The 27464-nt window shown below is 55.7% G+C and overlaps 53 non-coding genes across 53 annotated transcripts; all 53 read right to left on the bottom strand.

The window, feature by feature from the left end:
• Positions 1–88: 88 nt before the first annotated feature.
• Positions 89–204, bottom strand: LOC137113916 (U5 spliceosomal RNA). The gene has a single exon (XR_010913034.1). It is a non-coding gene; the product is annotated as a U5 spliceosomal RNA (small nuclear RNA).
• Positions 205–756: 552 nt separating this feature from the next.
• Positions 757–947, bottom strand: LOC137113486 (U2 spliceosomal RNA). Its single transcript, XR_010912614.1, has one exon. It is a non-coding gene; the product is annotated as a U2 spliceosomal RNA (small nuclear RNA).
• Positions 948–1128: 181 nt separating this feature from the next.
• LOC137113403 (U5 spliceosomal RNA) lies at positions 1129–1244 on the bottom strand. Its single transcript, XR_010912534.1, has one exon. It is a non-coding gene; the product is annotated as a U5 spliceosomal RNA (small nuclear RNA).
• A 551-nt stretch (positions 1245–1795) lies between these two features.
• On the bottom strand, positions 1796–1986 carry LOC137113497 (U2 spliceosomal RNA). Its single transcript, XR_010912625.1, has one exon. It is a non-coding gene; the product is annotated as a U2 spliceosomal RNA (small nuclear RNA).
• A 181-nt stretch (positions 1987–2167) lies between these two features.
• Positions 2168–2283, bottom strand: LOC137113844 (U5 spliceosomal RNA). The gene has a single exon (XR_010912964.1). It is a non-coding gene; the product is annotated as a U5 spliceosomal RNA (small nuclear RNA).
• A 551-nt stretch (positions 2284–2834) lies between these two features.
• On the bottom strand, positions 2835–3025 carry LOC137113509 (U2 spliceosomal RNA). Its single transcript, XR_010912637.1, has one exon. It is a non-coding gene; the product is annotated as a U2 spliceosomal RNA (small nuclear RNA).
• A 181-nt stretch (positions 3026–3206) lies between these two features.
• LOC137113404 (U5 spliceosomal RNA) lies at positions 3207–3322 on the bottom strand. The gene has a single exon (XR_010912535.1). It is a non-coding gene; the product is annotated as a U5 spliceosomal RNA (small nuclear RNA).
• Positions 3323–3873: 551 nt separating this feature from the next.
• Positions 3874–4064, bottom strand: LOC137113521 (U2 spliceosomal RNA). Its single transcript, XR_010912648.1, has one exon. It is a non-coding gene; the product is annotated as a U2 spliceosomal RNA (small nuclear RNA).
• A 181-nt stretch (positions 4065–4245) lies between these two features.
• Positions 4246–4361, bottom strand: LOC137113406 (U5 spliceosomal RNA). The gene has a single exon (XR_010912537.1). It is a non-coding gene; the product is annotated as a U5 spliceosomal RNA (small nuclear RNA).
• A 551-nt stretch (positions 4362–4912) lies between these two features.
• LOC137113532 (U2 spliceosomal RNA) lies at positions 4913–5103 on the bottom strand. The gene has a single exon (XR_010912659.1). It is a non-coding gene; the product is annotated as a U2 spliceosomal RNA (small nuclear RNA).
• A 181-nt stretch (positions 5104–5284) lies between these two features.
• LOC137113407 (U5 spliceosomal RNA) lies at positions 5285–5400 on the bottom strand. The gene has a single exon (XR_010912538.1). It is a non-coding gene; the product is annotated as a U5 spliceosomal RNA (small nuclear RNA).
• A 551-nt stretch (positions 5401–5951) lies between these two features.
• LOC137113543 (U2 spliceosomal RNA) lies at positions 5952–6142 on the bottom strand. The gene has a single exon (XR_010912670.1). It is a non-coding gene; the product is annotated as a U2 spliceosomal RNA (small nuclear RNA).
• Positions 6143–6323: 181 nt separating this feature from the next.
• Positions 6324–6439, bottom strand: LOC137113408 (U5 spliceosomal RNA). Its single transcript, XR_010912539.1, has one exon. It is a non-coding gene; the product is annotated as a U5 spliceosomal RNA (small nuclear RNA).
• A 551-nt stretch (positions 6440–6990) lies between these two features.
• On the bottom strand, positions 6991–7181 carry LOC137113554 (U2 spliceosomal RNA). The gene has a single exon (XR_010912681.1). It is a non-coding gene; the product is annotated as a U2 spliceosomal RNA (small nuclear RNA).
• A 181-nt stretch (positions 7182–7362) lies between these two features.
• Positions 7363–7478, bottom strand: LOC137113845 (U5 spliceosomal RNA). Its single transcript, XR_010912965.1, has one exon. It is a non-coding gene; the product is annotated as a U5 spliceosomal RNA (small nuclear RNA).
• Positions 7479–8030: 552 nt separating this feature from the next.
• LOC137114279 (U2 spliceosomal RNA) lies at positions 8031–8221 on the bottom strand. The gene has a single exon (XR_010913387.1). It is a non-coding gene; the product is annotated as a U2 spliceosomal RNA (small nuclear RNA).
• Positions 8222–8402: 181 nt separating this feature from the next.
• Positions 8403–8518, bottom strand: LOC137113816 (U5 spliceosomal RNA). Its single transcript, XR_010912938.1, has one exon. It is a non-coding gene; the product is annotated as a U5 spliceosomal RNA (small nuclear RNA).
• A 551-nt stretch (positions 8519–9069) lies between these two features.
• On the bottom strand, positions 9070–9260 carry LOC137113566 (U2 spliceosomal RNA). Its single transcript, XR_010912692.1, has one exon. It is a non-coding gene; the product is annotated as a U2 spliceosomal RNA (small nuclear RNA).
• A 181-nt stretch (positions 9261–9441) lies between these two features.
• LOC137113846 (U5 spliceosomal RNA) lies at positions 9442–9557 on the bottom strand. Its single transcript, XR_010912966.1, has one exon. It is a non-coding gene; the product is annotated as a U5 spliceosomal RNA (small nuclear RNA).
• A 551-nt stretch (positions 9558–10108) lies between these two features.
• LOC137113577 (U2 spliceosomal RNA) lies at positions 10109–10299 on the bottom strand. The gene has a single exon (XR_010912703.1). It is a non-coding gene; the product is annotated as a U2 spliceosomal RNA (small nuclear RNA).
• A 181-nt stretch (positions 10300–10480) lies between these two features.
• LOC137113409 (U5 spliceosomal RNA) lies at positions 10481–10596 on the bottom strand. The gene has a single exon (XR_010912540.1). It is a non-coding gene; the product is annotated as a U5 spliceosomal RNA (small nuclear RNA).
• A 552-nt stretch (positions 10597–11148) lies between these two features.
• On the bottom strand, positions 11149–11339 carry LOC137114280 (U2 spliceosomal RNA). Its single transcript, XR_010913388.1, has one exon. It is a non-coding gene; the product is annotated as a U2 spliceosomal RNA (small nuclear RNA).
• Positions 11340–11520: 181 nt separating this feature from the next.
• On the bottom strand, positions 11521–11636 carry LOC137113410 (U5 spliceosomal RNA). Its single transcript, XR_010912541.1, has one exon. It is a non-coding gene; the product is annotated as a U5 spliceosomal RNA (small nuclear RNA).
• Positions 11637–12187: 551 nt separating this feature from the next.
• Positions 12188–12378, bottom strand: LOC137113589 (U2 spliceosomal RNA). The gene has a single exon (XR_010912714.1). It is a non-coding gene; the product is annotated as a U2 spliceosomal RNA (small nuclear RNA).
• A 181-nt stretch (positions 12379–12559) lies between these two features.
• LOC137113848 (U5 spliceosomal RNA) lies at positions 12560–12675 on the bottom strand. Its single transcript, XR_010912968.1, has one exon. It is a non-coding gene; the product is annotated as a U5 spliceosomal RNA (small nuclear RNA).
• Positions 12676–13227: 552 nt separating this feature from the next.
• LOC137114281 (U2 spliceosomal RNA) lies at positions 13228–13418 on the bottom strand. The gene has a single exon (XR_010913389.1). It is a non-coding gene; the product is annotated as a U2 spliceosomal RNA (small nuclear RNA).
• Positions 13419–13599: 181 nt separating this feature from the next.
• Positions 13600–13715, bottom strand: LOC137113818 (U5 spliceosomal RNA). The gene has a single exon (XR_010912940.1). It is a non-coding gene; the product is annotated as a U5 spliceosomal RNA (small nuclear RNA).
• A 551-nt stretch (positions 13716–14266) lies between these two features.
• On the bottom strand, positions 14267–14457 carry LOC137113601 (U2 spliceosomal RNA). The gene has a single exon (XR_010912725.1). It is a non-coding gene; the product is annotated as a U2 spliceosomal RNA (small nuclear RNA).
• Positions 14458–14638: 181 nt separating this feature from the next.
• LOC137113849 (U5 spliceosomal RNA) lies at positions 14639–14754 on the bottom strand. The gene has a single exon (XR_010912969.1). It is a non-coding gene; the product is annotated as a U5 spliceosomal RNA (small nuclear RNA).
• Positions 14755–15305: 551 nt separating this feature from the next.
• LOC137113612 (U2 spliceosomal RNA) lies at positions 15306–15496 on the bottom strand. Its single transcript, XR_010912736.1, has one exon. It is a non-coding gene; the product is annotated as a U2 spliceosomal RNA (small nuclear RNA).
• Positions 15497–15677: 181 nt separating this feature from the next.
• LOC137113411 (U5 spliceosomal RNA) lies at positions 15678–15793 on the bottom strand. Its single transcript, XR_010912542.1, has one exon. It is a non-coding gene; the product is annotated as a U5 spliceosomal RNA (small nuclear RNA).
• A 552-nt stretch (positions 15794–16345) lies between these two features.
• LOC137114282 (U2 spliceosomal RNA) lies at positions 16346–16536 on the bottom strand. Its single transcript, XR_010913390.1, has one exon. It is a non-coding gene; the product is annotated as a U2 spliceosomal RNA (small nuclear RNA).
• A 181-nt stretch (positions 16537–16717) lies between these two features.
• On the bottom strand, positions 16718–16833 carry LOC137113412 (U5 spliceosomal RNA). The gene has a single exon (XR_010912543.1). It is a non-coding gene; the product is annotated as a U5 spliceosomal RNA (small nuclear RNA).
• Positions 16834–17384: 551 nt separating this feature from the next.
• LOC137113624 (U2 spliceosomal RNA) lies at positions 17385–17575 on the bottom strand. The gene has a single exon (XR_010912748.1). It is a non-coding gene; the product is annotated as a U2 spliceosomal RNA (small nuclear RNA).
• A 181-nt stretch (positions 17576–17756) lies between these two features.
• On the bottom strand, positions 17757–17872 carry LOC137113413 (U5 spliceosomal RNA). Its single transcript, XR_010912544.1, has one exon. It is a non-coding gene; the product is annotated as a U5 spliceosomal RNA (small nuclear RNA).
• A 551-nt stretch (positions 17873–18423) lies between these two features.
• On the bottom strand, positions 18424–18614 carry LOC137114262 (U2 spliceosomal RNA). Its single transcript, XR_010913370.1, has one exon. It is a non-coding gene; the product is annotated as a U2 spliceosomal RNA (small nuclear RNA).
• A 181-nt stretch (positions 18615–18795) lies between these two features.
• Positions 18796–18911, bottom strand: LOC137113414 (U5 spliceosomal RNA). The gene has a single exon (XR_010912545.1). It is a non-coding gene; the product is annotated as a U5 spliceosomal RNA (small nuclear RNA).
• A 551-nt stretch (positions 18912–19462) lies between these two features.
• LOC137113636 (U2 spliceosomal RNA) lies at positions 19463–19653 on the bottom strand. The gene has a single exon (XR_010912759.1). It is a non-coding gene; the product is annotated as a U2 spliceosomal RNA (small nuclear RNA).
• Positions 19654–19834: 181 nt separating this feature from the next.
• Positions 19835–19950, bottom strand: LOC137113850 (U5 spliceosomal RNA). Its single transcript, XR_010912970.1, has one exon. It is a non-coding gene; the product is annotated as a U5 spliceosomal RNA (small nuclear RNA).
• A 551-nt stretch (positions 19951–20501) lies between these two features.
• Positions 20502–20692, bottom strand: LOC137113647 (U2 spliceosomal RNA). The gene has a single exon (XR_010912771.1). It is a non-coding gene; the product is annotated as a U2 spliceosomal RNA (small nuclear RNA).
• A 181-nt stretch (positions 20693–20873) lies between these two features.
• LOC137113851 (U5 spliceosomal RNA) lies at positions 20874–20989 on the bottom strand. The gene has a single exon (XR_010912971.1). It is a non-coding gene; the product is annotated as a U5 spliceosomal RNA (small nuclear RNA).
• A 551-nt stretch (positions 20990–21540) lies between these two features.
• LOC137113658 (U2 spliceosomal RNA) lies at positions 21541–21731 on the bottom strand. The gene has a single exon (XR_010912782.1). It is a non-coding gene; the product is annotated as a U2 spliceosomal RNA (small nuclear RNA).
• A 181-nt stretch (positions 21732–21912) lies between these two features.
• Positions 21913–22028, bottom strand: LOC137113415 (U5 spliceosomal RNA). Its single transcript, XR_010912546.1, has one exon. It is a non-coding gene; the product is annotated as a U5 spliceosomal RNA (small nuclear RNA).
• A 552-nt stretch (positions 22029–22580) lies between these two features.
• LOC137114283 (U2 spliceosomal RNA) lies at positions 22581–22771 on the bottom strand. Its single transcript, XR_010913391.1, has one exon. It is a non-coding gene; the product is annotated as a U2 spliceosomal RNA (small nuclear RNA).
• A 181-nt stretch (positions 22772–22952) lies between these two features.
• On the bottom strand, positions 22953–23068 carry LOC137113417 (U5 spliceosomal RNA). The gene has a single exon (XR_010912548.1). It is a non-coding gene; the product is annotated as a U5 spliceosomal RNA (small nuclear RNA).
• A 551-nt stretch (positions 23069–23619) lies between these two features.
• Positions 23620–23810, bottom strand: LOC137113670 (U2 spliceosomal RNA). The gene has a single exon (XR_010912793.1). It is a non-coding gene; the product is annotated as a U2 spliceosomal RNA (small nuclear RNA).
• Positions 23811–23991: 181 nt separating this feature from the next.
• On the bottom strand, positions 23992–24107 carry LOC137113418 (U5 spliceosomal RNA). The gene has a single exon (XR_010912549.1). It is a non-coding gene; the product is annotated as a U5 spliceosomal RNA (small nuclear RNA).
• Positions 24108–24658: 551 nt separating this feature from the next.
• LOC137114263 (U2 spliceosomal RNA) lies at positions 24659–24849 on the bottom strand. Its single transcript, XR_010913371.1, has one exon. It is a non-coding gene; the product is annotated as a U2 spliceosomal RNA (small nuclear RNA).
• Positions 24850–25030: 181 nt separating this feature from the next.
• On the bottom strand, positions 25031–25146 carry LOC137113419 (U5 spliceosomal RNA). Its single transcript, XR_010912550.1, has one exon. It is a non-coding gene; the product is annotated as a U5 spliceosomal RNA (small nuclear RNA).
• A 551-nt stretch (positions 25147–25697) lies between these two features.
• Positions 25698–25888, bottom strand: LOC137113681 (U2 spliceosomal RNA). The gene has a single exon (XR_010912804.1). It is a non-coding gene; the product is annotated as a U2 spliceosomal RNA (small nuclear RNA).
• A 181-nt stretch (positions 25889–26069) lies between these two features.
• On the bottom strand, positions 26070–26185 carry LOC137113852 (U5 spliceosomal RNA). The gene has a single exon (XR_010912972.1). It is a non-coding gene; the product is annotated as a U5 spliceosomal RNA (small nuclear RNA).
• A 551-nt stretch (positions 26186–26736) lies between these two features.
• Positions 26737–26927, bottom strand: LOC137113692 (U2 spliceosomal RNA). Its single transcript, XR_010912815.1, has one exon. It is a non-coding gene; the product is annotated as a U2 spliceosomal RNA (small nuclear RNA).
• A 181-nt stretch (positions 26928–27108) lies between these two features.
• Positions 27109–27224, bottom strand: LOC137113420 (U5 spliceosomal RNA). The gene has a single exon (XR_010912551.1). It is a non-coding gene; the product is annotated as a U5 spliceosomal RNA (small nuclear RNA).
• Positions 27225–27464: the final 240 nt, after the last annotated feature.

Raw genomic sequence — 27464 nt, forward strand, 5'->3', positions numbered from 1 at the left:
CTGAGCACCCACCCACGGCCGTGCTCTCTTTGCACAGGCCGACCTCTCCACGGACACAGCTGCTTTGACGTTTGACAAACTCACAGGGCTCTGCCAGAAGGCAAAGCCTGCCAAAAATGGAATTTAACTCATTGGTATTCCTCTCCACGGAAGTCTTTAGTAAAAGGCGAAAGAATTGTGCGTGATGAAGAGAAACCAGAGTAAGGACGCTCCTGCCTTCGTGTGGGGCCGAAGTCCCTCGTCGCACCACTCACCACCTTCGCGGAACCCCCTTCTCGGCTTGCGAGGCGTTCCATTTCCCAGGCAGCTCCCATTTCCCTGAGGCCGCCCCGGCCCTTTGGCCGAGCCAATCAGATTGCGGACAGACTAAGATCCTGCCTTTTCCAGGCGGGCTAGCAAACGCTCAGCTGCTTGCAGATCTTGAGCGAGGAGCGAGAAAAGGAGACGGGCAACGCGGGGAGCGGTAAACGGGCCCTGTGGCGGGATGGAAACGTTGCCCCCTATGCCTGCAGGGGGAAATGCAGAACGCGCACGGGGGCCCTGTTGTTGCTACACCTTGCTGTGGCGCGCTGCACTTTTCGGCCAGTTGTCATGGCTGACAAAGCGTAATTGCAAGAAGACAAAAACCAAAGGAGCCTACCGAGAAGCCGCCACTAAGTCGGCAGGGGTACTTAGCGTGACCCCCGGCGGCCGTCCCATTTGGCTCACGCCCTGAAAAGCTGAGCAAGTTTTTTTTTTTTTGTCCACAGGTGGAGAGAAGGCTGCACCGTTCCCAGCGGCACTGCAAGGCCAGGTCGATGCGTGGAGTGAACGGAGCAAGCCCCTTTTTCAGCTCCCGGTTCTAAAAATCCGTTTAATAAGTTGTCCCCGTGTAGAGGACATATCAGATATTAAACTGATAAGAACAGATACTACACTTGATCTTAGCCAAAAGGCCGAGAAGCGATGACCCCCACTCTTTGCTGCCTGAGCCAACCTCCTCTGACACTTCTCAAGTGTCGCGGTGCAGTATTGTTAACTGGACGTAACACTGGCCGCTGCTGAGCACCCACCCACGGCCGTGCTCTCTTTGCACAGGCCGACCTCTCCACGGACACAGCTGCTTTGACGTTTGACAAACTCACAGGGCTCTGCCAGAAGGCAAAGCCTGCCAAAAATGGAATTTAACTCATTGGTATTCCTCTCCACGGAAGTCTTTAGTAAAAGGCGAAAGACTTGTGCGTGATGAAGAGAAACCAGAGTAAGGACGCTCCTGCCTTCGTGTGGGGCCGAAGTCCCTCGTCGCACCACTCACCACCTTCGCGGAACCCCCTTCTCGGCTTGCGAGGCGTTCCATTTCCCAGGCAGCTCCCATTTCCCTGAGGCCGCCCCGGCCCTTTGGCCGAGCCAATCAGATTGCGGACAGACTAAGATCCTGCCTTTTCCAGGCGGGCTAGCAAACGCTCAGCTGCTTGCAGATCTTGAGCGAGGAGCGAGAAAAGGAGACGGGCAACGCGGGGAGCGGTAAACGGGCCCTGTGGCGGGATGGAAACGTTGCCCCCTATGCCTGCAGGGGGAAATGCAGAACGCGCACGGGGGCCCTGTTGTTGCTACACCTTGCTGTGGCGCGCTGCACTTTTCGGCCAGTTGTCATGGCTGACAAAGCGTAATTGCAAGAAGACAAAAACCAAAGGAGCCTACCGAGAAGCCGCCACTAAGTCGGCAGGGGTACTTAGCGTGACCCCCGGCGGCCGTCCCATTTGGCTCACGCCCTGAAAAGCTGAGCAAGTTTTTTTTTTTTGTCCACAGGTGGAGAGAAGGCTGCACCGTTCCCAGCGGCACTGCAAGGCCAGGTCGATGCGTGGAGTGAACGGAGCAAGCCCCTTTTTCAGCTCCCGGTTCTAAAAATCCGTTTAATAAGTTGTCCCCGTGTAGAGGACATATCAGATATTAAACTGATAAGAACAGATACTACACTTGATCTTAGCCAAAAGGCCGAGAAGCGATGACCCCCACTCTTTGCTGCCTGAGCCAACCTCCTCTGACACTTCTCAAGTGTCGCGGTGCAGTATTGTTAACTGGACGTAACACTGGCCGCTGCTGAGCACCCACCCACGGCCGTGCTCTCTTTGCACAGGCCGACCTCTCCACGGACACAGCTGCTTTGACGTTTGACAAACTCACAGGGCTCTGCCAGAAGGCAAAGCCTGCCAAAAATGGAATTTACCTCATTGGTATTCCTCTCCACGGAAGTCTTTAGTAAAAGGCGAAAGACTTGTGCGTGATGAAGAGAAACCAGAGTAAGGACGCTCCTGCCTTCGTGTGGGGCCGAAGTCCCTCGTCGCACCACTCACCACCTTCGCGGAACCCCCTTCTCGGCTTGCGAGGCGTTCCATTTCCCAGGCAGCTCCCATTTCCCTGAGGCCGCCCCGGCCCTTTGGCCGAGCCAATCAGATTGCGGACAGACTAAGATCCTGCCTTTTCCAGGCGGGCTAGCAAACGCTCAGCTGCTTGCAGATCTTGAGCGAGGAGCGAGAAAAGGAGACGGGCAACGCGGGGAGCGGTAAACGGGCCCTGTGGCGGGATGGAAACGTTGCCCCCTATGCCTGCAGGGGGAAATGCAGAACGCGCACGGGGGCCCTGTTCTTGCTACACCTTGCTGTGGCGCGCTGCACTTTTCGGCCAGTTGTCATGGCTGACAAAGCGTAATTGCAAGAAGACAAAAACCAAAGGAGCCTACCGAGAAGCCGCCACTAAGTCGGCAGGGGTACTTAGCGTGACCCCCGGCGGCCGTCCCATTTGGCTCACGCCCTGAAAAGCTGAGCAAGTTTTTTTTTTTTGTCCACAGGTGGAGAGAAGGCTGCACCGTTCCCAGCGGCACTGCAAGGCCAGGTCGATGCGTGGAGTGAACGGAGCAAGCCCCTTTTTCAGCTCCCGGTTCTAAAAATCCGTTTAATAAGTTGTCCCCGTGTAGAGGACATATCAGATATTAAACTGATAAGAACAGATACTACACTTGATCTTAGCCAAAAGGCCGAGAAGCGATGACCCCCACTCTTTGCTGCCTGAGCCAACCTCCTCTGACACTTCTCAAGTGTCGCGGTGCAGTATTGTTAACTGGACGTAACACTGGCCGCTGCTGAGCACCCACCCACGGCCGTGCTCTCGTTGCACAGGCCGACCTCTCCACGGACACAGCTGCTTTGACGTTTGACAAACTCACAGGGCTCTGCCAGAAGGCAAAGCCTGCCAAAAATGGAATTTAACTCATTGGTATTCCTCTCCACGGAAGTCTTTAGTAAAAGGCGAAAGACTTGTGCGTGATGAAGAGAAACCAGAGTAAGGACGCTCCTGCCTTCGTGTGGGGCCGAAGTCCCTCGTCGCACCACTCACCACCTTCGCGGAACCCCCTTCTCGGCTTGCGAGGCGTTCCATTTCCCAGGCAGCTCCCATTTCCCTGAGGCCGCCCCGGCCCTTTGGCCGAGCCAATCAGATTGCGGACAGACTAAGATCCTGCCTTTTCCAGGCGGGCTAGCAAACGCTCAGCTGCTTGCAGATCTTGAGCGAGGAGCGAGAAAAGGAGACGGGCAACGCGGGGAGCGGTAAACGGGCCCTGTGGCGGGATGGAAACGTTGCCCCCTATGCCTGCAGGCGGAAATGCAGAACGCGCACGGGGGCCCTGTTCTTGCTACACCTTGCTGTGGCGCGCTGCACTTTTCGGCCAGTTGTCATGGCTGACAAAGCGTAATTGCAAGAAGACAAAAACCAAAGGAGCCTACCGAGAAGCCGCCACTAAGTCGGCAGGGGTACTTAGCGTGACCCCCGGCGGCCGTCCCATTTGGCTCACGCCCTGAAAAGCTGAGCAAGTTTTTTTTTTTTGTCCACAGGTGGAGAGAAGGCTGCACCGTTCCCAGCGGCACTGCAAGGCCAGGTCGATGCGTGGAGTGAACGGAGCAAGCCCCTTTTTCAGCTCCCGGTTCTAAAAATCCGTTTAATAAGTTGTCCCCGTGTAGAGGACATATCAGATATTAAACTGATAAGAACAGATACTACACTTGATCTTAGCCAAAAGGCCGAGAAGCGATGACCCCCACTCTTTGCTGCCTGAGCCAACCTCCTCTGACACTTCTCAAGTGTCGCGGTGCAGTATTGTTAACTGGACGTAACACTGGCCGCTGCTGAGCACCCACCCACGGCCGTGCTCTCTTTGCACAGGCCGACCTCTCCACGGACACAGCTGCTTTGACGTTTGACAAACTCACAGGGCTCTGCCAGAAGGCAAAGCCTGCCAAAAATGGAATTTAACTCATTGGTATTCCTCTCCACGGAAGTCTTTAGTAAAAGGCGAAAGACTTGTGCGTGATGAAGAGAAACCAGAGTAAGGACGCTCCTGCCTTCGTGTGGGGCCGAAGTCCCTCGTCGCACCACTCACCACCTTCGCGGAACCCCCTTCTCGGCTTGCGAGGCGTTCCATTTCCCAGGCAGCTCCCATTTCCCTGAGGCCGCCCCGGCCCTTTGGCCGAGCCAATCAGATTGCGGACAGACTAAGATCCTGCCTTTTCCAGGCGGGCTAGCAAACGCTCAGCTGCTTGCAGATCTTGAGCGAGGAGCGAGAAAAGGAGACGGGCAACGCGGGGAGCGGTAAACGGGCCCTGTGGCGGGATGGAAACGTTGCCCCCCATGCCTGCAGGCGGAAATGCAGAACGCGCACGGGGGCCCTGTTGTTGCTACACCTTGCTGTGGCGCGCTGCACTTTTCGGCCAGTTGTCATGGCTGACAAAGCGTAATTGCAAGAAGACAAAAACCAAAGGAGCCTACCGAGAAGCCGCCACTAAGTCGGCAGGGGTACTTAGCGTGACCCCCGGCGGCCGTCCCATTTGGCTCACGCCCTGAAAAGCTGAGCAAGTTTTTTTTTTTTGTCCACAGGTGGAGAGAAGGCTGCACCGTTCCCAGCGGCACTGCAAGGCCAGGTCGATGCGTGGAGTGAACGGAGCAAGCCCCTTTTTCAGCTCCCGGTTCTAAAAATCCGTTTAATAAGTTGTCCCCGTGTAGAGGACATATCAGATATTAAACTGATAAGAACAGATACTACACTTGATCTTAGCCAAAAGGCCGAGAAGCGATGACCCCCACTCTTTGCTGCCTGAGCCAACCTCCTCTGACACTTCTCAAGTGTCGCGGTGCAGTATTGTTAACTGGACGTAACACTGGCCGCTGCTGAGCACCCACCCACGGCCGTGCTCTCTTTGCACAGGCCGACCTCTCCACGGACACAGCTGCTTTGACGTTTGACAAACTCACAGGGCTCTGCCAGAAGGCAAAGCCTGCCAAAAATGGAATTTAACTCATTGGTATTCCTCTCCACGGAAGTCTTTAGTAAAAGGCGAAAGACTTGTGCGTGATGAAGAGAAACCAGAGTAAGGACGCTCCTGCCTTCGTGTGGGGCCGAAGTGCCTCGTCGCACCACTCACCACCTTCGCGGAACCCCCTTCTCGGCTTGCGAGGCGTTCCATTTCCCAGGCAGCTCCCATTTCCCTGAGGCCGCCCCGGCCCTTTGGCCGAGCCAATCAGATTGCGGACAGACTAAGATCCTGCCTTTTCCAGGCGGGCTAGCAAACGCTCAGCTGCTTGCAGATCTTGAGCGAGGAGCGAGAAAAGGAGACGGGCAACGCGGGGAGCGGTAAACGGGCCCTGTGGCGGGATGGAAACGTTGCCCCCCATGCCTGCAGGCGGAAATGCAGAACGCGCACGGGGGCCCTGTTGTTGCTACACCTTGCTGTGGCGCGCTGCACTTTTCGGCCAGTTGTCATGGCTGACAAAGCGTAATTGCAAGAAGACAAAAACCAAAGGAGCCTACCGAGAAGCCGCCACTAAGTCGGCAGGGGTACTTAGCGTGACCCCCGGCGGCCGTCCCATTTGGCTCACGCCCTGAAAAGCTGAGCAAGTTTTTTTTTTTTGTCCACAGGTGGAGAGAAGGCTGCACCGTTCCCAGCGGCACTGCAAGGCCAGGTCGATGCGTGGAGTGAACGGAGCAAGCCCCTTTTTCAGCTCCCGGTTCTAAAAATCCGTTTAATAAGTTGTCCCCGTGTAGAGGACATATCAGATATTAAACTGATAAGAACAGATACTACACTTGATCTTAGCCAAAAGGCCGAGAAGCGATGACCCCCACTCTTTGCTGCCTGAGCCAACCTCCTCTGACACTTCTCAAGTGTCGCGGTGCAGTATTGTTAACTGGACGTAACACTGGCCGCTGCTGAGCACCCACCCACGGCCGTGCTCTCTTTGCACAGGCCGACCTCTCCACGGACACAGCTGCTTTGACGTTTGACAAACTCACAGGGCTCTGCCAGAAGGCAAAGCCTGCCAAAAATGGAATTTAACTCATTGGTATTCCTCTCCACGGAAGTCTTTAGTAAAAGGCGAAAGACTTGTGCGTGATGAAGAGAAACCAGAGTAAGGACGCTCCTGCCTTCGTGTGGGGCCGAAGTCCCTCGTCGCACCACTCACCACCTTCGCGGAACCCCCTTCTCGGCTTGCGAGGCGTTCCATTTCCCAGGCAGCTCCCATTTCCCTGAGGCCGCCCCGGCCCTTTGGCCGAGCCAATCAGATTGCGGACAGACTAAGATCCTGCCTTTTCCAGGCGGGCTAGCAAACGCTCAGCTGCTTGCAGATCTTGAGCGAGGAGCGAGAAAAGGAGACGGGCAACGCGGGGAGCGGTAAACGGGCCCTGTGGCGGGATGGAAACGTTGCCCCCCATGCCTGCAGGGGGAAATGCAGAACGCGCACGGGGGCCCTGTTGTTGCTACACCTTGCTGTGGCGCGCTGCACTTTTCGGCCAGTTGTCATGGCTGACAAAGCGTAATTGCAAGAAGACAAAAACCAAAGGAGCCTACCGAGAAGCCGCCACTAAGTCGGCAGGGGTACTTTGCGTGACCCCCGGCGGCCGTCCCATTTGGCTCACGCCCTGAAAAGCTGAGCAAGTTTTTTTTTTTTGTCCACAGGTGGAGAGAAGGCTGCACCGTTCCCAGCGGCACTGCAAGGCCAGGTCGATGCGTGGAGTGAACGGAGCAAGCCCCTTTTTCAGCTCCCGGTTCTAAAAATCCGTTTAATAAGTTGTCCCCGTGTAGAGGACATATCAGATATTAAACTGATAAGAACAGATACTACACTTGATCTTAGCCAAAAGGCCGAGAAGCGATGACCCCCACTCTTTGCTGCCTGAGCCAACCTCCTCTGACACTTCTCAAGTGTCGCGGTGCAGTATTGTTAACTGGACGTAACACTGGCCGCTGCTGAGCACCCACCCACGGCCGTGCTCTCTTTGCACAGGCCGACCTCTCCACGGACACAGCTGCTTTGACGTTTGACAAACTCACAGGGCTCTGCCAGAAGGCAAAGCCTGCCAAAAATGGAATTTACCTCATTGGTATTCCTCTCCACGGAAGTCTTTAGTAAAAGGCGAAAGACTTGTGCGTGATGAAGAGAAACCAGAGTAAGGACGCTCCTGCCTTCGTGTGGGGCCGAAGTCCCTCGTCGCACCACTCACCACCTTCGCGGAACCCCCTTCTCGGCTTGCGAGGCGTTCCAATTCCCAGGCAGCTCCCATTTCCCTGAGGCCGCCCCGGCCCTTTGGCCGAGCCAATCAGATTGCGGACAGACTAAGATCCTGCCTTTTCCAGGCGGGCTAGCAAACGCTCAGCTGCTTGCAGATCTTGAGCGAGGAGCGAGAAAAGGAGACGGGCAACGCGGGGAGCGGTAAACGGGCCCTGTGGCGGGATGGAAACGTTGCCCCCCATGCCTGCAGGGGGAAATGCAGAACGCGCACGGGGGCCCTGTTGTTGCTACACCTTGCTGTGGCGCGCTGCACTTTTCGGCCAGTTGTCATGGCTGACAAAGCGTAATTGCAAGAAGACAAAAACCAAAGGAGCCTACCGAGAAGCCGCCACTAAGTCGGCAGGGGTACTTAGCGTGACCCCCGGCGGCCGTCCCATTTGGCTCACGCCCTGAAAAGCTGAGCAAGTTTTTTTTTTTTTGTCCACAGGTGGAGAGAAGGCTGCACCGTTCCCAGCTGCACTGCAAGGCCAGGTCGATGCGTGGAGTGAACGGAGCAAGCCCCTTTTTCACCTCCCGGTACTAAAAATCCGTTTAATAAGTTGTCCCCGTGTAGAGGACATATCAGATATTAAACTGATAAGAACAGATACTACACTTGATCTTAGCCAAAAGGCCGAGAAGCGATGACCCCCACTCTTTGCTGCCTGAGCCAACCTCCTCTGACACTTCTCAAGTGTCGCGGTGCAGTATTGTTAACTGGACGTAACACTGGCCGCTGCTGAGCACCCACCCACGGCCGTGCTCTCTTTGCACAGGCCGACCTCTCCACGGACACAGCTGCTTTGACGTTTGACAAACTCACAGGGCTCTGCCAGAAGGTAAAGCCTGCCAAAAATGGAATTTAACTCATTGGTATTCCTCTCCACGGAAGTCTTTAGTAAAAGGCGAAAGACTTGTGCGTGATGAAGAGAAACCAGAGTAAGGACGCTCCTGCCTTCGTGTGGGGCCGAAGTCCCTCGTCGCACCACTCACCACCTTCGCGGAACCCCCTTCTCGGCTTGCGAGGCGTTCCATTTCCCAGGCAGCTCCCATTTCCCTGAGGCCGCCCCGGCCCTTTGGCCGAGCCAATCAGATTGCGGACAGACTAAGATCCTGCCTTTTCCAGGCGGGCTAGCAAACGCTCAGCTGCTTGCAGATCTTGAGCGAGGAGCGAGAAAAGGAGACGGGCAACGCGGGGAGCGGTAAACGGGCCCTGTGGCGGGATGGAAACGTTGCCCCCTATGCCTGCAGGGGGAAATGCAGAACGCGCACGGGGGCCCTGTTGTTGCTACACCTTGCTGTGGCGCGCTGCACTTTTCGGCCAGTTGTCATGGCTGACAAAGCGTAATTGCAAGAAGACAAAAACCAAAGGAGCCTACCGAGAAGCCGCCACTAAGTCGGCAGGGGTACTTAGCGTGACCCCCGGCGGCCGTCCCATTTGGCTCACGCCCTGAAAAGCTGAGCAAGTTTTTTTTTTTTGTCCACAGGTGGAGAGAAGGCTGCACCGTTCCCAGCGGCACTGCAAGGCCAGGTCGATGCGTGGAGTGAACGGAGCAAGCCCCTTTTTCAGCTCCCGGTTCTAAAAATCCGTTTAATAAGTTGTCCCCGTGTAGAGGACATATCAGATATTAAACTGATAAGAACAGATACTACACTTGATCTTAGCCAAAAGGCCGAGAAGCGATGACCCCCACTCTTTGCTGCCTGAGCCAACCTCCTCTGACACTTCTCAAGTGTCGCGGTGCAGTATTGTTAACTGGACGTAACACTGGCCGCTGCTGAGCACCCACCCACGGCCGTGCTCTCTTTGCACAGGCCGACCTCTCCACGGACACAGCTGCTTTGACGTTTGACAAACTCACAGGGCTCTGCCAGAAGGCAAAGCCTGCCAAAAATGGAATTTACCTCATTGGTATTCCTCTCCACGGAAGTCTTTAGTAAAAGGCGAAAGACTTGTGCGTGATGAAGAGAAACCAGAGTAAGGACGCTCCTGCCTTCGTGTGGGGCCGAAGTCCCTCGTCGCACCACTCACCACCTTCGCGGAACCCCCTTCTCGGCTTGCGAGGCGTTCCATTTCCCAGGCAGCTCCCATTTCCCTGAGGCCGCCCCGGCCCTTTGGCCGAGCCAATCAGATTGCGGACAGACTAAGATCCTGCCTTTTCCAGGCGGGCTAGCAAACGCTCAGCTGCTTGCAGATCTTGAGCGAGGAGCGAGAAAAGGAGACGGGCAACGCGGGGAGCGGTAAACGGGCCCTGTGGCGGGATGGAAACGTTGCCCCCTATGCCTGCAGGCGGAAATGCAGAACGCGCACGGGGGCCCTGTTCTTGCTACACCTTGCTGTGGCGCGCTGCACTTTTCGGCCAGTTGTCATGGCTGACAAAGCGTAATTGCAAGAAGACAAAAACCAAAGGAGCCTACCGAGAAGCCGCCACTAAGTCGGCAGGGGTACTTAGCGTGACCCCCGGCGGCCGTCCCATTTGGCTCACGCCCTGAAAAGCTGAGCAAGTTTTTTTTTTTTGTCCACAGGTGGAGAGAAGGCTGCACCGTTCCCAGCGGCACTGCAAGGCCAGGTCGATGCGTGGAGTGAACGGAGCAAGCCCCTTTTTCAGCTCCCGGTTCTAAAAATCCGTTTAATAAGTTGTCCCCGTGTAGAGGACATATCAGATATTAAACTGATAAGAACAGATACTACACTTGATCTTAGCCAAAAGGCCGAGAAGCGATGACCCCCACTCTTTGCTGCCTGAGCCAACCTCCTCTGACACTTCTCAAGTGTCGCGGTGCAGTATTGTTAACTGGACGTAACACTGGCCGCTGCTGAGCACCCACCCACGGCCGTGCTCTCTTTGCACAGGCCGACCTCTCCACGGACACAGCTGCTTTGACGTTTGACAAACTCACAGGGCTCTGCCAGAAGGCAAAGCCTGCCAAAAATGGAATTTAACTCATTGGTATTCCTCTCCACGGAAGTCTTTAGTAAAAGGCGAAAGACTTGTGCGTGATGAAGAGAAACCAGAGTAAGGACGCTCCTGCCTTCGTGTGGGGCCGAAGTCCCTCGTCGCACCACTCACCACCTTCGCGGAACCCCCTTCTCGGCTTGCGAGGCGTTCCATTTCCCAGGCAGCTCCCATTTCCCTGAGGCCGCCCCGGCCCTTTGGCCGAGCCAATCAGATTGCGGACAGACTAAGATCCTGCCTTTTCCAGGCGGGCTAGCAAACGCTCAGCTGCTTGCAGATCTTGAGCGAGGAGCGAGAAAAGGAGACGGGCAACGCGGGGAGCGGTAAACGGGCCCTGTGGCGGGATGGAAACGTTGCCCCCTATGCCTGCAGGGGGAAATGCAGAACGCGCACGGGGGCCCTGTTGTTGCTACACCTTGCTGTGGCGCGCTGCACTTTTCGGCCAGTTGTCATGGCTGACAAAGCGTAATTGCAAGAAGACAAAAACCAAAGGAGCCTACCGAGAAGCCGCCACTAAGTCGGCAGGGGTACTTAGCGTGACCCCCGGCGGCCGTCCCATTTGGCTCACGCCCTGAAAAGCTGAGCAAGTTTTTTTTTTTTTGTCCACAGGTGGAGAGAAGGCTGCACCGTTCCCAGCTGCACTGCAAGGCCAGGTCGATGCGTGGAGTGAACGGAGCAAGCCCCTTTTTCACCTCCCGGTACTAAAAATCCGTTTAATAAGTTGTCCCCGTGTAGAGGACATATCAGATATTAAACTGATAAGAACAGATACTACACTTGATCTTAGCCAAAAGGCCGAGAAGCGATGACCACCACTCTTTGCTGCCTGAGCCAACCTCCTCTGACACTTCTCAAGTGTCGCGGTGCAGTATTGTTAACTGGACGTAACACTGGCCGCTGCTGAGCACCCACCCACGGCCGTGCTCTCTTTGCACAGGCCGACCTCTCCACGGACACAGCTGCTTTGACGTTTGACAAACTCACAGGGCTCTGCCAGAAGGCAAAGCCTGCCAAAAATGGAATTTAACTCATTGGTATTCCTCTCCACGGAAGTCTTTAGTAAAAGGCGAAAGACTTGTGCGTGATGAAGAGAAACCAGAGTAAGGACGCTCCTGCCTTCGTGTGGGGCCGAAGTCCCTCGTCGCACCACTCACCACCTTCGCGGAACCCCCTTCTCGGCTTGCGAGGCGTTCCATTTCCCAGGCAGCTCCCATTTCCCTGAGGCCGCCCCGGCCCTTTGGCCGAGCCAATCAGATTGCGGACAGACTAAGATCCTGCCTTTTCCAGGCGGGCTAGCAAACGCTCAGCTGCTTGCAGATCTTGAGCGAGGAGCGAGAAAAGGAGACGGGCAACGCGGGGAGCGGTAAACGGGCCCTGTGGCGGGATGGAAACGTTGCCCCCTATGCCTGCAGGGGGAAATGCAGAACGCGCACGGGGGCCCTGTTGTTGCTACACCTTGCTGTGGCGCGCTGCACTTTTCGGCCAGTTGTCATGGCTGACAAAGCGTAATTGCAAGAAGACAAAAACCAAAGGAGCCTACCGAGAAGCCGCCACTAAGTCGGCAGGGGTACTTTGCGTGACCCCCGGCGGCCGTCCCATTTGGCTCACGCCCTGAAAAGCTGAGCAAGTTTTTTTTTTTTGTCCACAGGTGGAGAGAAGGCTGCACCGTTCCCAGCGGCACTGCAAGGCCAGGTCGATGCGTGGAGTGAACGGAGCAAGCCCCTTTTTCAGCTCCCGGTTCTAAAAATCCGTTTAATAAGTTGTCCCCGTGTAGAGGACATATCAGATATTAAACTGATAAGAACAGATACTACACTTGATCTTAGCCAAAAGGCCGAGAAGCGATGACCCCCACTCTTTGCTGCCTGAGCCAACCTCCTCTGACACTTCTCAAGTGTCGCGGTGCAGTATTGTTAACTGGACGTAACACTGGCCGCTGCTGAGCACCCACCCACGGCCGTGCTCTCTTTGCACAGGCCGACCTCTCCACGGACACAGCTGCTTTGACGTTTGACAAACTCACAGGGCTCTGCCAGAAGGCAAAGCCTGCCAAAAATGGAATTTACCTCATTGGTATTCCTCTCCACGGAAGTCTTTAGTAAAAGGCGAAAGACTTGTGCGTGATGAAGAGAAACCAGAGTAAGGACGCTCCTGCCTTCGTGTGGGGCCGAAGTCCCTCGTCGCACCACTCACCACCTTCGCGGAACCCCCTTCTCGGCTTGCGAGGCGTTCCAATTCCCAGGCAGCTCCCATTTCCCTGAGGCCGCCCCGGCCCTTTGGCCGAGCCAATCAGATTGCGGACAGACTAAGATCCTGCCTTTTCCAGGCGGGCTAGCAAACGCTCAGCTGCTTGCAGATCTTGAGCGAGGAGCGAGAAAAGGAGACGGGCAACGCGGGGAGCGGTAAACGGGCCCTGTGGCGGGATGGAAACGTTGCCCCCCATGCCTGCAGGGGGAAATGCAGAACGCGCACGGGGGCCCTGTTGTTGCTACACCTTGCTGTGGCGCGCTGCACTTTTCGGCCAGTTGTCATGGCTGACAAAGCGTAATTGCAAGAAGACAAAAACCAAAGGAGCCTACCGAGAAGCCGCCACTAAGTCGGCAGGGGTACTTAGCGTGACCCCCGGCGGCCGTCCCATTTGGCTCACGCCCTGAAAAGCTGAGCAAGTTTTTTTTTTTTTGTCCACAGGTGGAGAGAAGGCTGCACCGTTCCCAGCTGCACTGCAAGGCCAGGTCGATGCGTGGAGTGAACGGAGCAAGCCCCTTTTTCACCTCCCGGTACTAAAAATCCGTTTAATAAGTTGTCCCCGTGTAGAGGACATATCAGATATTAAACTGATAAGAACAGATACTACACTTGATCTTAGCCAAAAGGCCGAGAAGCGATGACCCCCACTCTTTGCTGCCTGAGCCAACCTCCTCTGACACTTCTCAAGTGTCGCGGTGCAGTATTGTTAACTGGACGTAACACTGGCCGCTGCTGAGCACCCACCCACGGCCGTGCTCTCTTTGCACAGGCCGACCTCTCCACGGACACAGCTGCTTTGACGTTTGACAAACTCACAGGGCTCTGCCAGAAGGTAAAGCCTGCCAAAAATGGAATTTAACTCATTGGTATTCCTCTCCACGGAAGTCTTTAGTAAAAGGCGAAAGACTTGTGCGTGATGAAGAGAAACCAGAGTAAGGACGCTCCTGCCTTCGTGTGGGGCCGAAGTCCCTCGTCGCACCACTCACCACCTTCGCGGAACCCCCTTCTCGGCTTGCGAGGCGTTCCATTTCCCAGGCAGCTCCCATTTCCCTGAGGCCGCCCCGGCCCTTTGGCCGAGCCAATCAGATTGCGGACAGACTAAGATCCTGCCTTTTCCAGGCGGGCTAGCAAACGCTCAGCTGCTTGCAGATCTTGAGCGAGGAGCGAGAAAAGGAGACGGGCAACGCGGGGAGCGGTAAACGGGCCCTGTGGCGGGATGGAAACGTTGCCCCCTATGCCTGCAGGGGGAAATGCAGAACGCGCACGGGGGCCCTGTTGTTGCTACACCTTGCTGTGGCGCGCTGCACTTTTCGGCCAGTTGTCATGGCTGACAAAGCGTAATTGCAAGAAGACAAAAACCAAAGGAGCCTACCGAGAAGCCGCCACTAAGTCGGCAGGGGTACTTAGCGTGACCCCCGGCGGCCGTCCCATTTGGCTCACGCCCTGAAAAGCTGAGCAAGTTTTTTTTTTTTGTCCACAGGTGGAGAGAAGGCTGCACCGTTCCCAGCGGCACTGCAAGGCCAGGTCGATGCGTGGAGTGAACGGAGCAAGCCCCTTTTTCAGCTCCCGGTTCTAAAAATCCGTTTAATAAGTTGTCCCCGTGTAGAGGACATATCAGATATTAAACTGATAAGAACAGATACTACACTTGATCTTAGCCAAAAGGCCGAGAAGCGATGACCCCCACTCTTTGCTGCCTGAGCCAACCTCCTCTGACACTTCTCAAGTGTCGCGGTGCAGTATTGTTAACTGGACGTAACACTGGCCGCTGCTGAGCACCCACCCACGGCCGTGCTCTCTTTGCACAGGCCGACCTCTCCACGGACACAGCTGCTTTGACGTTTGACAAACTCACAGGGCTCTGCCAGAAGGCAAAGCCTGCCAAAAATGGAATTTACCTCATTGGTATTCCTCTCCACGGAAGTCTTTAGTAAAAGGCGAAAGACTTGTGCGTGATGAAGAGAAACCAGAGTAAGGACGCTCCTGCCTTCGTGTGGGGCCGAAGTCCCTCGTCGCACCACTCACCACCTTCGCGGAACCCCCTTCTCGGCTTGCGAGGCGTTCCATTTCCCAGGCAGCTCCCATTTCCCTGAGGCCGCCCCGGCCCTTTGGCCGAGCCAATCAGATTGCGGACAGACTAAGATCCTGCCTTTTCCAGGCGGGCTAGCAAACGCTCAGCTGCTTGCAGATCTTGAGCGAGGAGCGAGAAAAGGAGACGGGCAACGCGGGGAGCGGTAAACGGGCCCTGTGGCGGGATGGAAACGTTGCCCCCTATGCCTGCAGGCGGAAATGCAGAACGCGCACGGGGGCCCTGTTCTTGCTACACCTTGCTGTGGCGCGCTGCACTTTTCGGCCAGTTGTCATGGCTGACAAAGCGTAATTGCAAGAAGACAAAAACCAAAGGAGCCTACCGAGAAGCCGCCACTAAGTCGGCAGGGGTACTTAGCGTGACCCCCGGCGGCCGTCCCATTTGGCTCACGCCCTGAAAAGCTGAGCAAGTTTTTTTTTTTTGTCCACAGGTGGAGAGAAGGCTGCACCGTTCCCAGCGGCACTGCAAGGCCAGGTCGATGCGTGGAGTGAACGGAGCAAGCCCCTTTTTCAGCTCCCGGTTCTAAAAATCCGTTTAATAAGTTGTCCCCGTGTAGAGGACATATCAGATATTAAACTGATAAGAACAGATACTACACTTGATCTTAGCCAAAAGGCCGAGAAGCGATGACCCCCACTCTTTGCTGCCTGAGCCAACCTCCTCTGACACTTCTCAAGTGTCGCGGTGCAGTATTGTTAACTGGACGTAACACTGGCCGCTGCTGAGCACCCACCCACGGCCGTGCTCTCTTTGCACAGGCCGACCTCTCCACGGACACAGCTGCTTTGACGTTTGACAAACTCACAGGGCTCTGCCAGAAGGCAAAGCCTGCCAAAAATGGAATTTAACTCATTGGTATTCCTCTCCACGGAAGTCTTTAGTAAAAGGCGAAAGACTTGTGCGTGATGAAGAGAAACCAGAGTAAGGACGCTCCTGCCTTCGTGTGGGGCCGAAGTCCCTCGTCGCACCACTCACCACCTTCGCGGAACCCCCTTCTCGGCTTGCGAGGCGTTCCATTTCCCAGGCAGCTCCCATTTCCCTGAGGCCGCCCCGGCCCTTTGGCCGAGCCAATCAGATTGCGGACAGACTAAGATCCTGCCTTTTCCAGGCGGGCTAGCAAACGCTCAGCTGCTTGCAGATCTTGAGCGAGGAGCGAGAAAAGGAGACGGGCAACGCGGGGAGCGGTAAACGGGCCCTGTGGCGGGATGGAAACGTTGCCCCCTATGCCTGCAGGGGGAAATGCAGAACGCGCACGGGGGCCCTGTTGTTGCTACACCTTGCTGTGGCGCGCTGCACTTTTCGGCCAGTTGTCATGGCTGACAAAGCGTAATTGCAAGAAGACAAAAACCAAAGGAGCCTACCGAGAAGCCGCCACTAAGTCGGCAGGGGTACTTAGCGTGACCCCCGGCGGCCGTCCCATTTGGCTCACGCCCTGAAAAGCTGAGCAAGTTTTTTTTTTTTTGTCCACAGGTGGAGAGAAGGCTGCACCGTTCCCAGCTGCACTGCAAGGCCAGGTCGATGCGTGGAGTGAACGGAGCAAGCCCCTTTTTCACCTCCCGGTACTAAAAATCCGTTTAATAAGTTGTCCCCGTGTAGAGGACATATCAGATATTAAACTGATAAGAACAGATACTACACTTGATCTTAGCCAAAAGGCCGAGAAGCGATGACCACCACTCTTTGCTGCCTGAGCCAACCTCCTCTGACACTTCTCAAGTGTCGCGGTGCAGTATTGTTAACTGGACGTAACACTGGCCGCTGCTGAGCACCCACCCACGGCCGTGCTCTCTTTGCACAGGCCGACCTCTCCACGGACACAGCTGCTTTGACGTTTGACAAACTCACAGGGCTCTGCCAGAAGGCAAAGCCTGCCAAAAATGGAATTTAACTCATTGGTATTCCTCTCCACGGAAGTCTTTAGTAAAAGGCGAAAGACTTGTGCGTGATGAAGAGAAACCAGAGTAAGGACGCTCCTGCCTTCGTGTGGGGCCGAAGTCCCTCGTCGCACCACTCACCACCTTCGCGGAACCCCCTTCTCGGCTTGCGAGGCGTTCCATTTCCCAGGCAGCTCCCATTTCCCTGAGGCCGCCCCGGCCCTTTGGCCGAGCCAATCAGATTGCGGACAGACTAAGATCCTGCCTTTTCCAGGCGGGCTAGCAAACGCTCAGCTGCTTGCAGATCTTGAGCGAGGAGCGAGAAAAGGAGACGGGCAACGCGGGGAGCGGTAAACGGGCCCTGTGGCGGGATGGAAACGTTGCCCCCCATGCCTGCAGGGGGAAATGCAGAACGCGCACGGGGGCCCTGTTGTTGCTACACCTTGCTGTGGCGCGCTGCACTTTTCGGCCAGTTGTCATGGCTGACAAAGCGTAATTGCAAGAAGACAAAAACCAAAGGAGCCTACCGAGAAGCCGCCACTAAGTCGGCAGGGGTACTTAGCGTGACCCCCGGCGGCCGTCCCATTTGGCTCACGCCCTGAAAAGCTGAGCAAGTTTTTTTTTTTTGTCCACAGGTGGAGAGAAGGCTGCACCGTTCCCAGCGGCACTGCAAGGCCAGGTCGATGCGTGGAGTGAACGGAGCAAGCCCCTTTTTCAGCTCCCGGTTCTAAAAATCCGTTTAATAAGTTGTCCCCGTGTAGAGGACATATCAGATATTAAACTGATAAGAACAGATACTACACTTGATCTTAGCCAAAAGGCCGAGAAGCGATGACCCCCACTCTTTGCTGCCTGAGCCAACCTCCTCTGACACTTCTCAAGTGTCGCGGTGCAGTATTGTTAACTGGACGTAACACTGGCCGCTGCTGAGCACCCACCCACGGCCGTGCTCTCTTTGCACAGGCCGACCTCTCCACGGACACAGCTGCTTTGACGTTTGACAAACTCACAGGGCTCTGCCAGAAGGCAAAGCCTGCCAAAAATGGAATTTAACTCATTGGTATTCCTCTCCACGGAAGTCTTTAGTAAAAGGCGAAAGACTTGTGCGTGATGAAGAGAAACCAGAGTAAGGACGCTCCTGCCTTCGTGTGGGGCCGAAGTCCCTCGTCGCACCACTCACCACCTTCGCGGAACCCCCTTCTCGGCTTGCGAGGCGTTCCATTTCCCAGGCAGCTCCCATTTCCCTGAGGCCGCCCCGGCCCTTTGGCCGAGCCAATCAGATTGCGGACAGACTAAGATCCTGCCTTTTCCAGGCGGGCTAGCAAACGCTCAGCTGCTTGCAGATCTTGAGCGAGGAGCGAGAAAAGGAGACGGGCAACGCGGGGAGCGGTAAACGGGCCCTGTGGCGGGATGGAAACGTTGCCCCCTATGCCTGCAGGCGGAAATGCAGAACGCGCACGGGGGCCCTGTTGTTGCTACACCTTGCTGTGGCGCGCTGCACTTTTCGGCCAGTTGTCATGGCTGACAAAGCGTAATTGCAAGAAGACAAAAACCAAAGGAGCCTACCGAGAAGCCGCCACTAAGTCGGCAGGGGTACTTAGCGTGACCCCCGGCGGCCGTCCCATTTGGCTCACGCCCTGAAAAGCTGAGCAAGTTTTTTTTTTTTGTCCACAGGTGGAGAGAAGGCTGCACCGTTCCCAGCGGCACTGCAAGGCCAGGTCGATGCGTGGAGTGAACGGAGCAAGCCCCTTTTTCAGCTCCCGGTTCTAAAAATCCGTTTAATAAGTTGTCCCCGTGTAGAGGACATATCAGATTTTAAACTGATAAGAACAGATACTACACTTGATCTTAGCCAAAAGGCCGAGAAGCGATGACCCCCACTCTTTGCTGCCTGAGCCAACCTCCTCTGACACTTCTCAAGTGTCGCGGTGCAGTATTGTTAACTGGACGTAACACTGGCCGCTGCTGAGCACCCACCCACGGCCGTGCTCTCTTTGCACAGGCCGACCTCTCCACGGACACAGCTGCTTTGACGTTTGACAAACTCACAGGGCTCTGCCAGAAGGCAAAGCCTGCCAAAAATGGAATTTAACTCATTGGTATTCCTCTCCACGGAAGTCTTTAGTAAAAGGCGAAAGACTTGTGCGTGATGAAGAGAAACCAGAGTAAGGACGCTCCTGCCTTCGTGTGGGGCCGAAGTCCCTCGTCGCACCACTCACCACCTTCGCGGAACCCCCTTCTCGGCTTGCGAGGCGTTCCATTTCCCAGGCAGCTCCCATTTCCCTGAGGCCGCCCCGGCCCTTTGGCCGAGCCAATCAGATTGCGGACAGACTAAGATCCTGCCTTTTCCAGGCGGGCTAGCAAACGCTCAGCTGCTTGCAGATCTTGAGCGAGGAGCGAGAAAAGGAGACGGGCAACGCGGGGAGCGGTAAACGGGCCCTGTGGCGGGATGGAAACGTTGCCCCCCATGCCTGCAGGGGGAAATGCAGAACGCGCACGGGGGCCCTGTTGTTGCTACACCTTGCTGTGGCGCGCTGCACTTTTCGGCCAGTTGTCATGGCTGACAAAGCGTAATTGCAAGAAGACAAAAACCAAAGGAGCCTACCGAGAAGCCGCCACTAAGTCGGCAGGGGTACTTTGCGTGACCCCCGGCGGCCGTCCCATTTGGCTCACGCCCTGAAAAGCTGAGCAAGTTTTTTTTTTTTGTCCACAGGTGGAGAGAAGGCTGCACCGTTCCCAGCGGCACTGCAAGGCCAGGTCGATGCGTGGAGTGAACGGAGCAAGCCCCTTTTTCAGCTCCCGGTTCTAAAAATCCGTTTAATAAGTTGTCCCCGTGTAGAGGACATATCAGATATTAAACTGATAAGAACAGATACTACACTTGATCTTAGCCAAAAGGCCGAGAAGCGATGACCCCCACTCTTTGCTGCCTGAGCCAACCTCCTCTGACACTTCTCAAGTGTCGCGGTGCAGTATTGTTAACTGGACGTAACACTGGCCGCTGCTGAGCACCCACCCACGGCCGTGCTCTCTTTGCACAGGCCGACCTCTCCACGGACACAGCTGCTTTGACGTTTGACAAACTCACAGGGCTCTGCCAGAAGGCAAAGCCTGCCAAAAATGGAATTTACCTCATTGGTATTCCTCTCCACGGAAGTCTTTAGTAAAAGGCGAAAGACTTGTGCGTGATGAAGAGAAACCAGAGTAAGGACGCTCCTGCCTTCGTGTGGGGCCGAAGTCCCTCGTCGCACCACTCACCACCTTCGCGGAACCCCCTTCTCGGCTTGCGAGGCGTTCCATTTCCCAGGCAGCTCCCATTTCCCTGAGGCCGCCCCGGCCCTTTGGCCGAGCCAATCAGATTGCGGACAGACTAAGATCCTGCCTTTTCCAGGCGGGCTAGCAAACGCTCAGCTGCTTGCAGATCTTGAGCGAGGAGCGAGAAAAGGAGACGGGCAACGCGGGGAGCGGTAAACGGGCCCTGTGGCGGGATGGAAACGTTGCCCCCTATGCCTGCAGGGGGAAATGCAGAACGCGCACGGGGGCCCTGTTGTTGCTACACCTTGCTGTGGCGCGCTGCACTTTTCGGCCAGTTGTCATGGCTGACAAAGCGTAATTGCAAGAAGACAAAAACCAAAGGAGCCTACCGAGAAGCCGCCACTAAGTCGGCAGGGGTACTTAGCGTGACCCCCGGCGGCCGTCCCATTTGGCTCACGCCCTGAAAAGCTGAGCAAGTTTTTTTTTTTTGTCCACAGGTGGAGAGAAGGCTGCACCGTTCCCAGCGGCACTGCAAGGCCAGGTCGATGCGTGGAGTGAACGGAGCAAGCCCCTTTTTCAGCTCCCGGTTCTAAAAATCCGTTTAATAAGTTGTCCCCGTGTAGAGGACATATCAGATATTAAACTGATAAGAACAGATACTACACTTGATCTTAGCCAAAAGGCCGAGAAGCGATGACCCCCACTCTTTGCTGCCTGAGCCAACCTCCTCTGACACTTCTCAAGTGTCGCGGTGCAGTATTGTTAACTGGACGTAACACTGGCCGCTGCTGAGCACCCACCCACGGCCGTGCTCTCTTTGCACAGGCCGACCTCTCCACGGACACAGCTGCTTTGACGTTTGACAAACTCACAGGGCTCTGCCAGAAGGCAAAGCCTGCCAAAAATGGAATTTACCTCATTGGTATTCCTCTCCACGGAAGTCTTTAGTAAAAGGCGAAAGACTTGTGCGTGATGAAGAGAAACCAGAGTAAGGACGCTCCTGCCTTCGTGTGGGGCCGAAGTCCCTCGTCGCACCACTCACCACCTTCGCGGAACCCCCTTCTCGGCTTGCGAGGCGTTCCATTTCCCAGGCAGCTCCCATTTCCCTGAGGCCGCCCCGGCCCTTTGGCCGAGCCAATCAGATTGCGGACAGACTAAGATCCTGCCTTTTCCAGGCGGGCTAGCAAACGCTCAGCTGCTTGCAGATCTTGAGCGAGGAGCGAGAAAAGGAGACGGGCAACGCGGGGAGCGGTAAACGGGCCCTGTGGCGGGATGGAAACGTTGCCCCCTATGCCTGCAGGCGGAAATGCAGAACGCGCACGGGGGCCCTGTTCTTGCTACACCTTGCTGTGGCGCGCTGCACTTTTCGGCCAGTTGTCATGGCTGACAAAGCGTAATTGCAAGAAGACAAAAACCAAAGGAGCCTACCGAGAAGCCGCCACTAAGTCGGCAGGGGTACTTAGCGTGACCCCCGGCGGCCGTCCCATTTGGCTCACGCCCTGAAAAGCTGAGCAAGTTTTTTTTTTTTGTCCACAGGTGGAGAGAAGGCTGCACCGTTCCCAGCGGCACTGCAAGGCCAGGTCGATGCGTGGAGTGAACGGAGCAAGCCCCTTTTTCAGCTCCCGGTTCTAAAAATCCGTTTAATAAGTTGTCCCCGTGTAGAGGACATATCAGATATTAAACTGATAAGAACAGATACTACACTTGATCTTAGCCAAAAGGCCGAGAAGCGATGACCCCCACTCTTTGCTGCCTGAGCCAACCTCCTCTGACACTTCTCAAGTGTCGCGGTGCAGTATTGTTAACTGGACGTAACACTGGCCGCTGCTGAGCACCCACCCACGGCCGTGCTCTCTTTGCACAGGCCGACCTCTCCACGGACACAGCTGCTTTGACGTTTGACAAACTCACAGGGCTCTGCCAGAAGGCAAAGCCTGCCAAAAATGGAATTTAACTCATTGGTATTCCTCTCCACGGAAGTCTTTAGTAAAAGGCGAAAGACTTGTGCGTGATGAAGAGAAACCAGAGTAAGGACGCTCCTGCCTTCGTGTGGGGCCGAAGTCCCTCGTCGCACCACTCACCACCTTCGCGGAACCCCCTTCTCGGCTTGCGAGGCGTTCCATTTCCCAGGCAGCTCCCATTTCCCTGAGGCCGCCCCGGCCCTTTGGCCGAGCCAATCAGATTGCGGACAGACTAAGATCCTGCCTTTTCCAGGCGGGCTAGCAAACGCTCAGCTGCTTGCAGATCTTGAGCGAGGAGCGAGAAAAGGAGACGGGCAACGCGGGGAGCGGTAAACGGGCCCTGTGGCGGGATGGAAACGTTGCCCCCTATGCCTGCAGGGGGAAATGCAGAACGCGCACGGGGGCCCTGTTGTTGCTACACCTTGCTGTGGCGCGCTGCACTTTTCGGCCAGTTGTCATGGCTGACAAAGCGTAATTGCAAGAAGACAAAAACCAAAGGAGCCTACCGAGAAGCCGCCACTAAGTCGGCAGGGGTACTTAGCGTGACCCCCGGCGGCCGTCCCATTTGGCTCACGCCCTGAAAAGCTGAGCAAGTTTTTTTTTTTTTGTCCACAGGTGGAGAGAAGGCTGCACCGTTCCCAGCTGCACTGCAAGGCCAGGTCGATGCGTGGAGTGAACGGAGCAAGCCCCTTTTTCACCTCCCGGTACTAAAAATCCGTTTAATAAGTTGTCCCCGTGTAGAGGACATATCAGATATTAAACTGATAAGAACAGATACTACACTTGATCTTAGCCAAAAGGCCGAGAAGCGATGACCACCACTCTTTGCTGCCTGAGCCAACCTCCTCTGACACTTCTCAAGTGTCGCGGTGCAGTATTGTTAACTGGACGTAACACTGGCCGCTGCTGAGCACCCACCCACGGCCGTGCTCTCTTTGCACAGGCCGACCTCTCCACGGACACAGCTGCTTTGACGTTTGACAAACTCACAGGGCTCTGCCAGAAGGCAAAGCCTGCCAAAAATGGAATTTAACTCATTGGTATTCCTCTCCACGGAAGTCTTTAGTAAAAGGCGAAAGACTTGTGCGTGATGAAGAGAAACCAGAGTAAGGACGCTCCTGCCTTCGTGTGGGGCCGAAGTCCCTCGTCGCACCACTCACCACCTTCGCGGAACCCCCTTCTCGGCTTGCGAGGCGTTCCATTTCCCAGGCAGCTCCCATTTCCCTGAGGCCGCCCCGGCCCTTTGGCCGAGCCAATCAGATTGCGGACAGACTAAGATCCTGCCTTTTCCAGGCGGGCTAGCAAACGCTCAGCTGCTTGCAGATCTTGAGCGAGGAGCGAGAAAAGGAGACGGGCAACGCGGGGAGCGGTAAACGGGCCCTGTGGCGGGATGGAAACGTTGCCCCCTATGCCTGCAGGGGGAAATGCAGAACGCGCACGGGGGCCCTGTTGTTGCTACACCTTGCTGTGGCGCGCTGCACTTTTCGGCCAGTTGTCATGGCTGACAAAGCGTAATTGCAAGAAGACAAAAACCAAAGGAGCCTACCGAGAAGCCGCCACTAAGTCGGCAGGGGTACTTAGCGTGACCCCCGGCGGCCGTCCCATTTGGCTCACGCCCTGAAAAGCTGAGCAAGTTTTTTTTTTTTGTCCACAGGTGGAGAGAAGGCTGCACCGTTCCCAGCGGCACTGCAAGGCCAGGTCGATGCGTGGAGTGAACGGAGCAAGCCCCTTTTTCAGCTCCCGGTTCTAAAAATCCGTTTAATAAGTTGTCCCCGTGTAGAGGACATATCAGATATTAAACTGATAAGAACAGATACTACACTTGATCTTAGCCAAAAGGCCGAGAAGCGATGACCCCCACTCTTTGCTGCCTGAGCCAACCTCCTCTGACACTTCTCAAGTGTCGCGGTGCAGTATTGTTAACTGGACGTAACACTGGCCGCTGCTGAGCACCCACCCACGGCCGTGCTCTCTTTGCACAGGCCGACCTCTCCACGGACACAGCTGCTTTGACGTTTGACAAACTCACAGGGCTCTGCCAGAAGGCAAAGCCTGCCAAAAATGGAATTTAACTCATTGGTATTCCTCTCCACGGAAGTCTTTAGTAAAAGGCGAAAGACTTGTGCGTGATGAAGAGAAACCAGAGTAAGGACGCTCCTGCCTTCGTGTGGGGCCGAAGTCCCTCGTCGCACCACTCACCACCTTCGCGGAACCCCCTTCTCGGCTTGCGAGGCGTTCCATTTCCCAGGCAGCTCCCATTTCCCTGAGGCCGCCCCGGCCCTTTGGCCGAGCCAATCAGATTGCGGACAGACTAAGATCCTGCCTTTTCCAGGCGGGCTAGCAAACGCTCAGCTGCTTGCAGATCTTGAGCGAGGAGCGAGAAAAGGAGACGGGCAACGCGGGGAGCGGTAAACGGGCCCTGTGGCGGGATGGAAACGTTGCCCCCTATGCCTGCAGGCGGAAATGCAGAACGCGCACGGGGGCCCTGTTGTTGCTACACCTTGCTGTGGCGCGCTGCACTTTTCGGCCAGTTGTCATGGCTGACAAAGCGTAATTGCAAGAAGACAAAAACCAAAGGAGCCTACCGAGAAGCCGCCACTAAGTCGGCAGGGGTACTTAGCGTGACCCCCGGCGGCCGTCCCATTTGGCTCACGCCCTGAAAAGCTGAGCAAGTTTTTTTTTTTTGTCCACAGGTGGAGAGAAGGCTGCACCGTTCCCAGCGGCACTGCAAGGCCAGGTCGATGCGTGGAGTGAACGGAGCAAGCCCCTTTTTCAGCTCCCGGTTCTAAAAATCCGTTTAATAAGTTGTCCCCGTGTAGAGGACATATCAGATTTTAAACTGATAAGAACAGATACTACACTTGATCTTAGCCAAAAGGCCGAGAAGCGATGACCCCCACTCTTTGCTGCCTGAGCCAACCTCCTCTGACACTTCTCAAGTGTCGCGGTGCAGTATTGTTAACTGGACGTAACACTGGCCGCTGCTGAGCACCCACCCACGGCCGTGCTCTCTTTGCACAGGCCGACCTCTCCACGGACACAGCTGCTTTGACGTTTGACAAACTCACAGGGCTCTGCCAGAAGGCAAAGCCTGCCAAAAATGGAATTTAACTCATTGGTATTCCTCTCCACGGAAGTCTTTAGTAAAAGGCGAAAGACTTGTGCGTGATGAAGAGAAACCAGAGTAAGGACGCTCCTGCCTTCGTGTGGGGCCGAAGTCCCTCGTCGCACCACTCACCACCTTCGCGGAACCCCCTTCTCGGCTTGCGAGGCGTTCCATTTCCCAGGCAGCTCCCATTTCCCTGAGGCCGCCCCGGCCCTTTGGCCGAGCCAATCAGATTGCGGACAGACTAAGATCCTGCCTTTTCCAGGCGGGCTAGCAAACGCTCAGCTGCTTGCAGATCTTGAGCGAGGAGCGAGAAAAGGAGACGGGCAACGCGGGGAGCGGTAAACGGGCCCTGTGGCGGGATGGAAACGTTGCCCCCCATGCCTGCAGGGGGAAATGCAGAACGCGCACGGGGGCCCTGTTGTTGCTACACCTTGCTGTGGCGCGCTGCACTTTTCGGCCAGTTGTCATGGCTGACAAAGCGTAATTGCAAGAAGACAAAAACCAAAGGAGCCTACCGAGAAGCCGCCACTAAGTCGGCAGGGGTACTTTGCGTGACCCCCGGCGGCCGTCCCATTTGGCTCACGCCCTGAAAAGCTGAGCAAGTTTTTTTTTTTTGTCCACAGGTGGAGAGAAGGCTGCACCGTTCCCAGCGGCACTGCAAGGCCAGGTCGATGCGTGGAGTGAACGGAGCAAGCCCCTTTTTCAGCTCCCGGTTCTAAAAATCCGTTTAATAAGTTGTCCCCGTGTAGAGGACATATCAGATATTAAACTGATAAGAACAGATACTACACTTGATCTTAGCCAAAAGGCCGAGAAGCGATGACCCCCACTCTTTGCTGCCTGAGCCAACCTCCTCTGACACTTCTCAAGTGTCGCGGTGCAGTATTGTTAACTGGACGTAACACTGGCCGCTGCTGAGCACCCACCCACGGCCGTGCTCTCTTTGCACAGGCCGACCTCTCCACGGACACAGCTGCTTTGACGTTTGACAAACTCACAGGGCTCTGCCAGAAGGCAAAGCCTGCCAAAAATGGAATTTACCTCATTGGTATTCCTCTCCACGGAAGTCTTTAGTAAAAGGCGAAAGACTTGTGCGTGATGAAGAGAAACCAGAGTAAGGACGCTCCTGCCTTCGTGTGGGGCCGAAGTCCCTCGTCGCACCACTCACCACCTTCGCGGAACCCCCTTCTCGGCTTGCGAGGCGTTCCATTTCCCAGGCAGCTCCCATTTCCCTGAGGCCGCCCCGGCCCTTTGGCCGAGCCAATCAGATTGCGGACAGACTAAGATCCTGCCTTTTCCAGGCGGGCTAGCAAACGCTCAGCTGCTTGCAGATCTTGAGCGAGGAGCGAGAAAAGGAGACGGGCAACGCGGGGAGCGGTAAACGGGCCCTGTGGCGGGATGGAAACGTTGCCCCCCATGCCTGCAGGGGGAAATGCAGAACGCGCACGGGGGCCCTGTTGTTGCTACACCTTGCTGTGGCGCGCTGCACTTTTCGGCCAGTTGTCATGGCTGACAAAGCGTAATTGCAAGAAGACAAAAACCAAAGGAGCCTACCGAGAAGCCGCCACTAAGTCGGCAGGGGTACTTAGCGTGACCCCCGGCGGCCGTCCCATTTGGCTCACGCCCTGAAAAGCTGAGCAAGTTTTTTTTTTTTGTCCACAGGTGGAGAGAAGGCTGCACCGTTCCCAGCGGCACTGCAAGGCCAGGTCGATGCGTGGAGTGAACGGAGCAAGCCCCTTTTTCAGCTCCCGGTTCTAAAAATCCGTTTAATAAGTTGTCCCCGTGTAGAGGACATATCAGATATTAAACTGATAAGAACAGATACTACACTTGATCTTAGCCAAAAGGCCGAGAAGCGATGACCCCCACTCTTTGCTGCCTGAGCCAACCTCCTCTGACACTTCTCAAGTGTCGCGGTGCAGTATTGTTAACTGGACGTAACACTGGCCGCTGCTGAGCACCCACCCACGGCCGTGCTCTCTTTGCACAGGCCGACCTCTCCACGGACACAGCTGCTTTGACGTTTGACAAACTCACAGGGCTCTGCCAGAAGGCAAAGCCTGCCAAAAATGGAATTTAACTCATTGGTATTCCTCTCCACGGAAGTCTTTAGTAAAAGGCGAAAGACTTGTGCGTGATGAAGAGAAACCAGAGTAAGGACGCTCCTGCCTTCGTGTGGGGCCGAAGTCCCTCGTCGCACCACTCACCACCTTCGCGGAACCCCCTTCTCGGCTTGCGAGGCGTTCCATTTCCCAGGCAGCTCCCATTTCCCTGAGGCCGCCCCGGCCCTTTGGCCGAGCCAATCAGATTGCGGACAGACTAAGATCCTGCCTTTTCCAGGCGGGCTAGCAAACGCTCAGCTGCTTGCAGATCTTGAGCGAGGAGCGAGAAAAGGAG

This window comes from Channa argus, unplaced genomic scaffold (genome assembly GCF_033026475.1).
Source record: "Channa argus isolate prfri unplaced genomic scaffold, Channa argus male v1.0 Contig016, whole genome shotgun sequence".
Taxonomy (NCBI): domain Eukaryota; kingdom Metazoa; phylum Chordata; class Actinopteri; order Anabantiformes; family Channidae; genus Channa; species Channa argus.